Below are 15,822 nucleotides of genomic sequence, written 5' to 3'. Positions count from 1 at the left end.
TTTTTTTTTTAATGTACTGAAAGCCTTTTCTTGAAGGTTAGAATCTGTGGTTTAAAGTAGTGTGCGCTTGTATCTTACTGTCAATGTGACTTAAGACAATTCTTGGCGACTCTTGATACTTTTGATATCGTTCGCCTTGTGCGTTTTTGTTCTCGTATTGGCATCCTTGGTGATATCTAGCGCCCTCTGATTATCCCGCACATTTGATGGTGCTACATAGCCTTCCCGGTTTGGTGCCTTCTTTTGATAATTACTTATTTGCTTCATAGTCATATAATAAGGCAATTAAGGTTGTTTGTATAGGTATATGGAGGCAGTGACTTATATAAAGTGCATAAATGAGCTCCAATGATTTCGTTGAATGTGATAGTGCTGCAAATTGCACAAAATAAATGTAAAGTTGCATACTTAACAAAAGTCGGTTTTGTTGAGAGCACAGCTGTAAAAAATTAGGTTGTCTGCCATTTGCAAAATGTCAATCTTGCAGAAGTCTGCATAGCCCCTTACCCTGTCTGCTACTGTTGGTATGATAAGGTGCATAAGAACCCAGCAGGCTTCAGATATACTTCTAAGGTGGATATTTTTAATTTGAGGAATATAAAAGGCTGTCCTAGTGCAGTTGTAGCACAAACACTGACTGGATACAGAAAAGATTCCAGGGAAAGAAATATAAGTGCAAACATCCTATAGCACAGGAATACTACCTTAATAAATTTGTCCCCTCTGATTATTCTGCACATTTGATGGTGCTACATAGCCGCCCCGGTTTGGTGCCGCCTTTTCATTACTTGCTTACTAAATAAAAAATCTGTCGGGAGGTCTTTTTTTTTTTTTTTTTTTTTTTTATATTATTATTCCTGCGCGGGCCCATTGTGTTTTTTTTACTGGGCGGAGTATTAGCATTTGACTCTTATGGTCGCTTCAGTAATATTGTCCCACGTGTTTTAACAACTGCTCTGTTGAATCGAAGTTGAAATCTTAATGGTTTTGTAACTGCACTGTTCGATAATGTTTTAGTGGTGTTTGGCATTTCTCCACGTGCTAACATTTCCTGTAGTCTTCCGGAACCTGTAAGCCTATTTCCCATGGACATGGGTATCCAAGCCTGATGCGATTTAAGTGTACAGTACTTCGGTTCTACTGCTCCCTTTCATGAAACTAAGTGGTTTGTAGTTAGTTGAATTCTTGTACCAACCAGCAGATATTGCAACTGCTGTGTTGTGGTCACTACATCTTTTGCATTGCTCTGTTTCTAATTACTTTCTTAATCTGATATACTCTGGTATGTAAATGTACATTTCTTCTTCTTGCAAGTTTTGCAGCTTCGTGTGCAATGTCATTTCCTATTCCCACATGACTTGGCACCCAGTTGATAAGTACCCGTCGGTCTTGTCGTTTGAGTGTTTACATTAATGATACGACATTTGTGATCAGGTGGATGTTATCACGTTTTTGTTGCAAGGTTTCAATGGCAGTGTTGGGAGTTAATATTTATAGGGCAGTTTAACTTATCCACCCCTCTGGTGTCGCCTCGTCGTGGTGAGGGGCTCGCAAGCACCTCCCTGGGACCGTTGAGGTTTGCCTTCGCCCCCTCTCCTGCCCCTCCTTGGGTACTGTACATGCAAAAGGGCACTGCCATAGGGGAGGTCTGTCACCAGACCACTCTCTGGAGGGTCTGCCCTAAGTGGATGGCTTGGGAGAATGAGGTTTTAGTACCAGTGTGGGAGAAAGGACAGCATTAGGACGCCTGTTAAAATGGGGGAGCACCGCTGGGGACGTAGAATTTATGAAATATGAAAACAACCAACACCTCTTACCCCAGGCTCGTGGGGTGGGTGACCAGGCCCCTGAGTCTGACTGATGGAAGCCTGGGGCCAGGTGCATGAAGTTAAGCAAGCACTTAAGAACTTGTCCATCTTTTCTCAATCATTGGCAGCTTTGTTTACCATTATTAAGCAGTTAATGAGCGCCGAAGCACCATTGGTTGTTAATTTGGTGGATGGCTGTTACTTTTAACCCCACCCGTTTTGGTACATGTCGCTGCTCCTACTCTGGAAGCCGCTACACTGGGGAGACCCCTATTAGGGTCTCCAATGCCAGGTTAAATGCCAGTATTGGCACTGTTCTCCTGTACCATGTTGCAACTGGTGTTAGGGACCTGAAAAACTGCCAGGATATAAAACTTTAATTATTATTACTTTCAAGGATATTATTACTTTCAAGCATATTAAACATATCCTTGAAACCCAAGGCCATTCTGTCCACCAGGTTGATATATTCACTCGACACCCCTCGTGATAATCGCCATCAGCCTCTTCGAGTTGTGAAGATCACTTTTGATAGGAACTTCTATAATTCTTGCTGGTGCCAGATGCTCCGTTCAGGAGTACTCTTCTAGACTTAGCAATAAGTGCTGGAAATTTGGGCATGGTGCCCTCAAATGCACAATAAGACCGAGTGCTCTTCTTCCCAGGTTTACTGCCTCAGTTGCAGTGAGGCCTCTGCCCCCTACCTTCTCCCGCGCGTGTATACACTAAATTTGAAGCCGTCCTCAATTTGAAGCACCGCGAGTGTTTGTCTTTTTCCTGAGGCGAGACGCCAAGTCAGGCGCCTCTCCCCTTTCGCTAGCATATCTTGCGCGCCTGTGTTGCGCTCCACCTCTACTTGCTCTTCCTTCCTTTTTCATTCTCAACCGTTTCCAGGTCTTGGACCCGGACACGCCCTGTTCCTTTACGTTTTGTACCACGGGGATCGTCCTAGTTCTCCATCTAGTGTTTCCCTCCTTCCTTCCCAGTCTGCCGTGTCTCCTATGTCTTCTTTCCCGTCTCCCCCCGACCCTTCTTAATTCCCAACCCTTCCCCGTCTCTTCTCTCCCCTCTGCACCGCTTGTCTGTCCAGGCTGTTGTGCATCATCCTAGCTCCCAGCAATTTTCATGTTGATCGCTCCCGTTCTCCTTCTGTTGAGACTTATTAACTGTCGCCCAGTACGTTGCTGCTGGCTTACCTTTCTTTGTCAGAAACGTAAGCCTGGCTCCTCTCCTTCCTCAACGGCAGGTAAGAAAGCGTTCTCCTGCTCCCTTGACTCCATCGTCATTGCTAAATTTATCCATGCCCTCTAAACCTGATTTCACTGATCCTGATCATCTTGAGTGTACTGTGTTGTTCTTTGTGTTTGTCTCTTCATTGTTCTCTTACTGTTCCCTCTCCCTTTGACAATGTTTATTATTCAATCAAATATTCGTAGATTTTATTCCAACGACCATGAATTCCATCTTCTGATAACGCAGTTTCACCGCTTTGTGTGTTTCCAGAGCCGATGCTTGGTGCTCGTTCTGGTCAGTTTTGTGGTTATTCCTTCTCTTTCCCCCTCCAGCTTCTGCTGGGCCCGTAACTCTACTGCTCTCTTGATTCCTACTGATATTCCCTTCGTCCCCCAACTTTTTCCGTCGCCTATCCAATGTGCTGCGGCGTATCTTTTGTGAGTAAATAGTATACAGTCTGTTCCATTTATCTCTCTGCAAATGTCCCACTTTCTCTTGCTGATCTTATGCACCTGTATTGTGTCACGACGATTCCTTCCGATCTCCGTGCGATCACTTCTCCAGCCTACGACTGCACATCGAGTCAGCTATCGATCGGTCTGTGTGCATGGGAACAGAGCACCAACCTTCTTCCATGTCATGGGAAGGCTGAACAAAAACACTGTGGCGTCGCCTCTCTCCACCAAAGAGGAGGCGACAAACCACACGGCACCTCGGATGCATTTCCGACGGTTCCTTTCATATAAAAGGGGTAACGCCGAGGAAAATAAGACTCGCGTCCCTACCAAAACGATAAGATACCAGAGCCTGTGCACCTGTTGGATGATTTCAACTGTTGGTATACCCTTTGGGGTGATGCTCTGACAAACACCCGGGGTCACCTTCTCGAACCATTTGTCCTCTGTTCTTCTATCTCCTGAATTTTGGTGAACCACGCATGTGGACTCCTGTACTCGCACCCCTCTCCTATCTTGATCTCTCTCTCTGCTCGTCTTATCGTTACTTAGATTTCACTTGGCGGGTTCTTGATGACCTCCATAACAGTGACCATTTCCCCAATCGTGTCACCTTTTTCTCTCTCCACCCTCCCCTCTACTTCCCTAGGTGGCAGTTTGCCAAGGCTGACTGGAATCTATTCACCCTCCATGTCACTCTTTGCGACCTCTGCTCTGCCTCTCCCTCGAGCCGCCCTCCTGTTTCATGACACTTGTCGGAAATTTCCGACACCCCCAAATACCAACCCCTAGCACAGTAAGATAAAAATTATTATGTTAGGAAATCAAATTTACTAACACTATTAATTCCTAGTATGGGAACGCCGAAAGTTTCCTACTATTCGTGGCTGCTGTTGCGTCTGCCTGGTTGATACCTGGTTGATGGGGTTCTGGGAGTTCTTCTACTCCCCAAGCCCGGCCCGAGGCCAGGCTTGACTTGTGAGAGTTTGGTCCACCAGGCTGTTGCTTGGAGCGGCCCGCAGGCCCACATACCCACCACAGCCCGGTTGGTCCGGCACTCCTTGGAGGAATAAATCTAGTTTCCTCTTGAAAATGTCCACGGTTGTTCCGGCAATATTTCTTATGCTTGCTGGGAGGACGTTGAACAACCGCGGACCTCTGATGTTTATACAGTGTTCTCTGATTGTGCCTATGACACCTCTGCTCTTCACTGGTTCTATTCTACATTTTCTTCCATATCGTTCACTCCAGTATGTTGTTATTTTACTGTGTAGATTTGGTACTTGGCCCTCCAGTATCTTCCAGGTGTATATTATTTGATATCTCAAATAATATCAAATAATATGATATCTCAAATATCAAATATCAATTTGATATTTGCCGCCCCTCACATGGGGACGAATTCTTTATTTGAATCTAATTAAACCCAATCTAAACTTTGCTTTATTTTCGTTGTAATTTAGATTGGAAATTGATTTAGTTTAACTAGAACAAATTATACTTCCATCCCAAGGTGAATTCATCCAAGATCAGCCGATCCTCTGTTGGAATATAAATCACGTCACATATACCACATGTAGAGGCCTAGTAGTCTGATGGATAGCGCGCAGGGTCTCGTAATTCTGTGGCGCAGGTTCGATTCCCGCACCCGGCAGAAACAAATGGGCAAAGTTTCTTTCACCCTGAATGCCCCTGTTGCCTAGCAGTAAATAGGTACCTGAGAGTTAGTCAGCTGTCACGGGCTGCTTCATGGTGTGTGTGTGTATGTGTGGTGTGGGGAGAAAAAAAAGAAAAGTAGTTAGTAAACAGTTAATTGACAGTTGAGAGGCGGACCAAAAGAGTAAAACTCACCCCCGCAAACACAACTAGGTGAATACATTCCGTATATGTGCTGTAACCTACATACTCTTCGATCCAGTGATATGAACAAAGGAAAACTGCTCGCTGGAGTTTTAAAGTGTATTATTAGGGCATAAAAATACGTCAATACCGTCTTGTTAAAGAACAGGATAAAATTGAATAACGTGACTTCCCGGGATTTCACCTAGAGAGAAGGAGGCGGAGCGCCACTTGCTCACGAGTCTCACGAGAACAACAGCTAGAGCAGATCCCTGTGAAGGGGAGTGAATTAGCATATTATATTTGAGTCATCCGTCATATCACGACTCGCAGACGTTGATGCTAACTTCACACATGCAGGGACATTGCGTTCGGTCGGTGGTTATTTCTGTAATAGGTTGTTATGGCCATATTCACCTTAGACCACCTTAGACCAGGTCGTCGACCAGGAGGCCTGGTCGACGACCGGGCCGCGGGGACGCTAAGCCCCGGAAGCACCTCAAGGTAACCTCAAGGTAAGGTAGAGAATTAGCCAGCCGTTACGCCGTAGGACAACAAAACATCCAGAGTAAGTTTACGTCCATTAGGCAGTTAATTTATTTATTTGAGATTAACTGAGGACATATTAATACTACAGGAGTTACAGGATACATTATTCACAGTGTGGAGTAAAACAACTGGGAGCCAGCCTCAACTTCGTGAGTCACACGTGTCCGCGACACCATCACGATGAGGCTAGGAATTTGACTGACTTTTGGAGACCACGAGACGTATACCTGCTCGGCAGCTAAGCCTTATGAATTTAATCTATAATAATTGTAGTTAGTCTACTAACAACATAACCTATTATTTACTCATGAATATTTACCCATGAATATTTTCTCATGAATATTTAAAGTATACGGTAGACTTAGCATTATTAAATCTACCCCCCAAAATTTGTGGCAGTGGAAACACACGGCAGGTATACAAATATTAATACAGTCCACTTAATTATTTAATAGCAATATAATAGAAATACTTGTTGGGAAATTCCCACAACAAAAATATATTTTTTTTTTATTAATACATGAGGTACATGTGCATTTGTGCAGCTACCCTAGACTATATGAAGGGACGTACAGTTTCGTTTTTAGATTCAGTGTCAAAAAAGCTAACTACATGATGCTAAAAAATCCCCATCACACAGGATGGTTAGTCATACAGAGGCATGTGATAAGCGGTCTGCACTGGCAGACTCCGGATGCATTTTGAGGATATCATCAACACAAGATTGAATAAGGTAGCAGTGGTAATACAAGTCCCCATCTCGCAAATTAAAATATTTATTCAGGTTCAAATATTTATTCAGGTTCAAATATACAATACCTAACGCCACTAATACGCACAGCATTTCGGGCAAGGTGTGGGAACAAACACCACTTAAGACTAAAGCTTAATACTAATTGAGATTAAAGTATAAATTGTGCAGAAAGAGGAAAACAAGGGGGGGGGGGGGGGAATTGGCAGAAATCAGCAATTATACAACTTGGTCAACAAACAGTATTGTTTGAAAACAGCAAGACATGCTGTTTTCAGCTGTTTCTGCCCGAAACACTTTGCGTAATAGTGGCTTTAGGCATTGTATGTACTAGCTCTATCTATAAATTCATCAATATTTGTATCACACCCTGTATGTATGTACTTTACCTGAATAAACATTTGAATTTGAATTTGAATTTGACATGGGTCGACAATTTGGAGGTAAGGTAGGTTACATGGAGTTTATTAGGTAGTACTTAGTTTTTCTCTTAAACTGGTTAAGAGAGGTACAGCCTTTGATATGATTGGGAAGGACATTCCACATTCTGGGTCCCTTGATTTGTAGAGTATTTTTAGTTTGGTTAAGGCGCACTCTTGGAATATCAAATAGGTATTTGTTTCTGGTGTGGTGCCCATGGGTTCTGTTACACCCTTCTAGGAAGCGTTTAAGGTCAGGATTGGCATTACTGTTCAGAGTTTTAAATATGAATACACATGAGAGGATGTGCAGTGACCTAATATCTAACATATTTAAAGATTTAAGTAAGGGGTACTGAGTGCTGTCTGGGGCCAGAGTTTGATATTGTTCAAATAGCAACTTTGTGTTGAGTAATTAGAGGACGTAGATGATTTTGGGTTATCTTGTCTTCTTGAGGTTATCTTGAGATGATTTCGGGACTTAGCGTCCCCGCGGTCCGGTCCTCGACCAGGCCTCCTTTATTTTTACACACACCTCAGGAAGCAGCCAGTAGCAGCTGTCTAACTCCCAGGTACCTATTTACTGCTAGGTGAACAGGTGCATCAGGGTGAAAGAAACTCTGCCCATTTGTTTCTGCCTCCACAAGGGCAGAATTTAGTAGTATTGAAATTGGGTAGTAGGTAGTAGAACCACAAACACAAATACCATAATTGAGATAGGATAGATGAGAGAGTAATAGACCGTCACCAGGGCAGGGCGAGGTACATATCTGATCTTAGAAAGAATGCCAACAGTTTTATAAACTTTTTTGCTATATTTAGAAAGTGACACTGGAAATTCAGCTTGTTATCGATGAGGACACCAAGGAATTTACCATCTGCTTTGTTACTAATTTGGATATTGTTTATTTCTTAGTTTAATTTGATCTGAGGATTTATTACCAAACAAAATATGGAAAGTTTTGTCAATGTTGAGGGTGAATTTGTTGGCAGTTAGCCAAAGATGGACTTTATTTAGTTCAGTATTCACTGTGGCATTTAGAGCAAGCGGGTCAGGACTGGAGTAAATGAAGGTTGTGTCGTCAGCAAATAAAATTGTTTTGAGGTGTTGAGAGGCATGTGAAAGGTCATTATTGTAGATGAGAAAGAGGAGAGGGCCAAGTATAATGCTGCCCTGTGGAACACCAATGTTGATGAGTAGGGTGGAAAAAATGGAATTATTCACTGAAACATACTGGAGCCTGTCAGTAAGGTAAGACTGAAGGTATTGCAGGGAGTGTCCTCTGACTCCATAATGATGTAATTTAAGAAGAAGGTTTTGGTGGTTGACAGTATCAAAAGCCTTACGTAGATCCACAAATAACCCAACAGGGAACTCATTTCTATCAAGAGCTGTATGTATCAAGTTATGCATACTAATCAGTGCATCGTTAGTGCTTTTTTGGGTCTGAAACAATATTGGCAAGAGCTAAGTATATTGTGTTTGGCTAGATAAGAGTAAAGCTGCTTGTAGATTAGCTTTTCAATTATTTTTGACAAGGTTGGCAGAATTGATATAGGTCTGTAATTATTGACATCAGTGAGATCACCACATTTATGGACTGGGTGTAACGGGTACGGGGTAATGTCTCTGCTCTGTCCACTGCCCTACCCTTAATTATCTTAACTCAAAGACCCCAGAGTTCTAACTCTCAGACCCTCAGTCCACTTCTTGTGAACGTAGACGATTGACCGCCTAGATACTACAACACGAGACGTTGAACTTGGTTTCTCTCACAAACTCAAGGACCTTTTTTACTTGCTGCCACCACCAAACAAAAACGATCTTGCAAATTAATTAATCGGGGTTTGGACCAATTAATTAACCATTAAACCCTTGGGATGAGTTTAAGACCCTGAACCTATGCCCACCCAGACGGGGTGGGGATGTTCGCAAGATGCAGTTGCATGATGGCTCTCTGTTCCACTATGTAACCAGATACAAATACCTTGGTCATAAGGTTCCACTGTACCGCAATGTTGTAGCCAGACTGGGTCGCCAGTGTAGAGAGAGGCTCCGTGCTCTCAAGGCTGTGGCAGGCTACCATCCAAGCTATGGTGCAAATGTGAGAATTGGCAAAGTGACGTATCTCTCATATATTTGATCTTTGATTGATTATGCTGCACCCATGCTTGCTCTACTGCCAGAGAGAATGCTTGGAGAGCTGGAAAAGATGCAAAACGAAGCCATGAGGATTATCCACGGATGCCCCCGGACAACTAAATTACTAAACATGAGGAAGGAACTGAATATTTCATGTATAAGTGATCATATCACTGAAATCAATGCTTTACTTGGTATCAAAATGCTTAGGCTAACCCCACCCTAATCCCTGCACTGAAGCCCTCCAAGCCTTCTTCCTTGAAGGTCAGCATCCCTCCAAATGGATTACCAAAACCGCCACTGTGTTCAGAATGTTTAATATTCATCACCTCTTCCAAGAGAGACAACAACAACACTTTCCTGCCCCATGGGAGATCACCCCTTTCCAAGTTACTGTCTCTCCCTTTCCCACCTAAGAAGCTGATTAAAGAACAAGGCTTGCTTCGACAAGAAGCAAAGAAGCCTTAAGCCAAATTGATGCTTTGATCAGAGAGCGCTCCCTTTCCCAGATTATTTACACTGATGGATCCTTGCACCAGTCCCCATGGTGCAGCTGGAAGTGCAGTTGTTGTGACAGCGAGAGATGGCTCCTTCCCCATGAGTGTGGAGCGTGTCTAAGTAACTGGGCCTCCACTCTTCAAACAGAATTGGTTGCCATAATCCTTGCACTCGAGCGCGTATATGAATTCAAGGTTGACACGCTAATTGTAAGTGACCTCTTGTCATCATTGACTGGTCTCAGCTCCCCAAGGCATAACTGTGACGTGCTTATCTCTGAAGCTAGACACAGATATGATGAAATAATCAATGATGGAGTCAGGGTCTGTCTTCTGTGGATTCCTTCCCATATTGGTCTCCGAATGCATGATAGAACTGGTGAGTTAGCCAAGACTTTTGCTTATAAAGAGGGAATTGATTACCATCTTGGACTGCTTTTGAGCAGTCTGAGGGCAGTAATATTTCGGGAACATCAACAAAATCTCATAGACTTGAGGGAAAGTGAAATTTACACCAGTTGCTCCATCTATCATCATTCTATTATGCAGGAAGAACCGCACGTCTATGGATCATTCAATATGGTTAACAGGTTTCTAGATGTTACCACTGCTAGGCTTAGGCTCGGCTACAAGTACCTCTGGGAGTCTATAACATCTGCTGATGTAGATTTGACTAAATGTAAATTCTGTCAGTAGAACTATTCGCATACTTTGCGTCATTATATAATGGAATGTGAGAAAATCGCGGAATTCAAAGATGACACCATCAAAGGAGTTAAGGAAATGTGTAAGTACTTCATAATGATATGCTGCCGGGAATCTTAGCGAAGTATCCAAAATTTGCTTACTGAAGGTGCAGCCTGCACATGCTGCACAGCTGCCGCCCAGTTGGGTGGGAGTGGAGCAAGACTAGTAACTGTGTCAAATCAAATCAAATATTTATTCAGGTAAAGTACATACATACAACGTGAGATACAAAACGTTGATGGATTTATAGATAGAGCTAGTATATACAATGCCTAAAGCCACTATTACGCAAAGCGTTTCGGGCAGGAAAAACACTAAGACTAAAACTTAATACTAATTGAGATTAAAGTATAAATTGTGTTGAAAAAATAAAAAAAGAAAGGGAGGGGGGGGGGGGGAACATGGCAGAAAAAATAGCAAAAATACAATTTGGTCAACAAACAGCATTGTTTAAAATAGAAGACATGGGTTGACATATTGGGGGTGAGGTAGGTTACAGGGAGTTAATTAGGTAGTACTTAGTTTTATCTTAAACTGGTTGAGAGAGGTACAGTCTTTAACATGATTGGGAAGGCCATTCCACATTCTGGGTCCCTTGATTTGTAAAGCATTTCTAGTTTGATTAAGTCGTACTCTTGGAATATCAAATAGGTATTTGTTTCTGGTGTGGTGCTCATGGGTTCTGTTACAACCTTCTAGGAAGCTTTTAAGGTCAGGATTGACATTACAGTTCAGCGTTATATATATATATATATATATATATATATATATATATATATATATATATATATATATATATATATATATATATATATATATATATATATATAATGTCGTACCTAGTAGCCAGAACGCACTACTGTCAGCCTACTATGCAAGGCCAAATTTGCCTAATAAGCCAAGTTTTCCTGAATTAATATATTTTCTCTAATTTTTTTCTTATGAAAAGATAAAGCTACCCGTTTCATTATGTATGAGGTCAATTTTTTTTTATTTTAGTTAAAATTAACGTAGATATATGACCGAACCTAACCAACCCTACCTAACCTAACCTAACCTATCTTTATAGGTTAGGTTAGGTTAGGTAGCCGAAAAAGTTAGGTTAGGTTAGGTTAGGTAGGTTAGGTCGTCGAAAAACAATTAATTCATGAAAACTTGGCTTATTAGGCAAATCGGGCCTTGCATAGTAGGCCAAAAAGTGCGTTCTGGCTACTAGGTACGACATTATATATATATATATATAACTGAAAACTCACACCCCAGAAGTGACTCGAACCCATACTCCCAGAAGCAACGCAACTGGTATGTACAAGACGCCTTAATCCACTTGACCATCACGACCGGACATAATGAGGTGATAGCCGAGGCTATTTGAACCACCCCACCGCCGGCACTCGGATAGTTATCTTGGGCATAGCATTTTACCAAATCACCTCATTCTTTGGTAAAATGCTATGCCCAAGATAACTATCCGAGTGCCGGCGGTGGGGTGGTTCAAATAGCCTCGGCTATCACCTCATTATGTCCGGTCGTGATGGTCAAGTGGATTAAGGCGTCTTGTACATACCAGTTGCGTTGCTTCTGGGAGTATGGGTTCGAGTCACTTCTGGGGTGTGAGTTTTCAGTTGCATATTGTCCTGGGGACCATTCAGGCTTGTTCGCATATATATATATATATATATATATATATATATATATATATATATATATATATATATATATATATATATATATATATATATATATATATATCATTTATACACAAGAGGATGTGCAGTGACTTATTAATATCTAACATATTCAAAGATTTGAGTAAGGGTACCGAGTGATGTCTGGGGCCAGAGTTGGATATTGTCTTAATAGCAGCTTTATGTTGAGTAATTAGAGGACTTAAATGATTTTGGGTAGTAGAACCCCAAGCACAAATACCATAGTTGGTATATGGATAGATGAGAGAGTAATAGAGTGTTACCAAGGCAGGGCGTGGTACATAATATCTGATCTTAGAAAAAATACCAACAGTTTTTGAATCTTTTTTTGATATATTTAGAACGTGTCCCTGGAAATTCAGCTTGTGGTCAATAAGAACGCCAAGGAATTTGCCATCTACTTTGTTACAAATTTGGGTATTGTTTAACCTGAGATTTATTTGATTTGAAGATTTATTGCCAAACAAAATATAGAAAGTTTTGTCAATGTTGAGGGTGAGTTTGTTGGCAGTTATCCAGAAATGGACTTTATTTAGCTCTGTATTCACTGTAACATTTAGAGCAATGGGGTCAGGACTGGATTAAATGAAGGTCGTGTCGTCAGCAAATAGAATTGGTTTGAGGTGTTGGGAGGCATTTGGAAGGTGATTAATGTAGATGAGAAAGAGGAGAGGGCCAAGTATGCTGCCCTGAGGAACACCGATGTTGGTGGGTAGGGTGGGAGAAATTGAATTTTTCACAGAAACATACTGGAGCCTGTCAGTAAAGTAAGATTTGAGGTATTGCAGGGAGTGACCTCTGACTCCATAATGATGTAATTTAAGAAGAAGGTTTTGGTGATTGACAGTGTCAAAAGCCTTACGCAGGTCCACGAATAACCCAACAGGGAACTCCTTTTTATCAAAAGCTGCATGTGTCAAGTTAATCATACTAATAAATGCATCGTTAGTGCTTTCTTTGGGTCTGAAGCGATATTGACAAGAGCTAAGTATATTGAGTTTGGTTAGATAAGAGTAAAGCTGCTTGTAGATTAGTTTTTCAAATATTTTTGAGAAGTTAGGCAGGATTGATATAGGTCTGTAGTTGTTGACATCAGTGAGATCACCACATTTGTGGACAGGGGTTACTCTCTTTTTTTTTTTTTGTAGAATATGACTGCGGTGTGACTCACCGTAAATGTAAAGTGCCTTGTATAGTGTCTGTTGTAAGCCTCTGTTGAATCACTTGTGATACAAAAGATTATTGATGTGTATATGTATTTGTGTAAATGATTATATATATATATATATATATATATATATATATATATATATATATATATATATATATATATATATATATATATATATATATATATATATATATATATATATATATATATATATATATATATATATATATATATATATATATATATATATAGTCGCCTAGTTGCAAGGGCTGCTGTCAGAAGTATCCGAACGGAAGCAGCCACCATGCTGCAACCCAACCAGCTGGGGTTTGGAGTCCCCCAAGGCTGTGAAGCAGCGGCTCATGCTGCACGAGCCTACATTAGCTCTCTTACTGAAGACCAGGCAGTAGTAAAATTAGATTTTAAAAACGCTTTCAACTCGGTCAAAAGGGAAGCAATCCTCACTGCAGTCCAGGAACATTGCCCAAGCATTCTCCCGTTTGTGTCAGCAGGCTACAGCAAAGACTCAACCCTCCTGTTTGGCAAACATGAAGTCACCTCAGCAGAGGGAATTCAACAGGGTGACCCACTTGCACCGTTCCTCTTTTGCATAGCGGTTCGAGAAATTACAACCAGACTGTCCAGCGAGCTCAACATCTGGTTCCTGGATGATGGCAGGTTGGCAGGATGGTTCCTGGCAAACATGAAGTCACCTCAGCAGAGGGAATTCAACAGGGTGACCCACTTGCACCGTTCCTCTTTTGCATAGCGGTTCGAGAAATTACAACCAGACTGTCCAGCGAGCTCAACATCTGGTTCCTGGATGATGGCACTCTGGCAGGCACACAAGATTCCCTGCTAGAAGACTTACAGCTGGTGAAGACACGGGGGGAGTCCATGGGTCTCGTTCTTAGCCCCTCCAAGTGCGAAATTATTGCATCTAGTGAAATAATCATTAGAGCAGTGAAATCAGTTCTACCAGAAGCCTCAGTCGTTAAACCTACCGACAGCACACTACTCGGAGCACCTCTGGGCCACAATGCCATTGCTGCAGTCCTTGACGAAAAGTTTAGAGACCTAAAGAAGATGGAAGAGAGAATTGGGGACTTGGACTCCCACGATGCCCTCTACCTTCTCACAAAGTGCCTTACCTTGCCCAGGCTAACATACTTCTTAAGGTGTGCACCAACTTTTGGCAACCCACTTCTAAATCAATATGATGAGCTCCTCAGGTCAATATTCAGGAAGGCGCTCAACCTAGATTTAGATGACAGTCAGTGGGACCAAGCAACACTACCAGTGAGATTTGGAGGGATAGGCATACGAAAGGCAACTGAGGTAGCACTTCCAGCATTCTTATCCTCATGTACAGCAGCCAACGAATTGGTAGGACAGATCCTACCAGAGCGTATGAGAGAGACAGTGGGAACTCATGATCAAACGTTCATCGAAGCAGCCAGACAATGGGACACCATTGCACACCCTCAACCCCGACCACAAGTCCCAAAAGACCACAAGCAGGCCCACTGGGATAGCCCCATAATGGAAAAGACTGTCACAGCAATGATTGACAACGCTGATGCTGAAAACAAAGCCCGCCTCCTAGCGGTAACAGCACCCCACGCCGGGGATTTTTTATTTGCTGTGCCCAATGCAGCCCTGGGAACTCGCCTCAGTCATGACGCTCTCCGCATTGGAGTTGCCCTTCGCCTTGCCGCCCCCATCCTCACCGAACATAGGTGCATCTGCGGAACTGCGATGGCAGACCAATATGGTTGTCATGGTCTGGTATGTCGTAAATCACAGGGTAAAATTGCAAGACATGAAGAAGTCAACGACATCATCAAGAGGAGCCTCGCCACAGCCCGCTGCCCAGCACAAAGAGAACCACACTTATCCAGACCTAACGACCCTCAGAAGCGCCCTGATGGGGTCACCTTGCTACCTTGGAAGGATGGTAAGCAAGTGGTATGGGACTACACGTGCGCTGCCACACTGGCCAGTACCTACCTCCACTACAGCACACGTGAAAGCGGTGGTGCTGCTTCTTTCAGGGAATCGCAGAAAATGATTAAATACAGAGGTCTAGCACACTGCTACAGCTTTGTTCCGATCGGCTCGGAGACCCTCGGTTCGTGGGGAAAATGTGCATTGAAGTTCCTGTAGGAATTGGGGGACAAATTGATCAGCGCTACAAAAGACCAGAGAGCAAAAAGTTTCTTGTTCCAGCGCCTCAGTGTTGCGATTCAGAGGGGAAATGCCTGTTGCGTCTTGGGCACTAGTCCAACTTCAGAGGAATTCGAAGAAGTGTTTGACTTGCAACAATGATCGAAACCCGTCTGTGACATTCATCAATGTTTCCCATTGTTGTGTTTTTCAAGAGATCCATAACCTTTAAGCACCTTTTTGCATTATTATTTTTGTATCAACCCATGTATATCTTGTAACCATCAAATGCATAATAAAGCACAAAAAATATTTAAGGAAGGGGGTGGTAGGAG

Source organism: Procambarus clarkii, chromosome 22 (assembly GCF_040958095.1).
Source record: "Procambarus clarkii isolate CNS0578487 chromosome 22, FALCON_Pclarkii_2.0, whole genome shotgun sequence".
NCBI lineage: Eukaryota > Metazoa > Arthropoda > Malacostraca > Decapoda > Cambaridae > Procambarus > Procambarus clarkii.
This window is presented reverse-complemented; position numbering follows the sequence as displayed.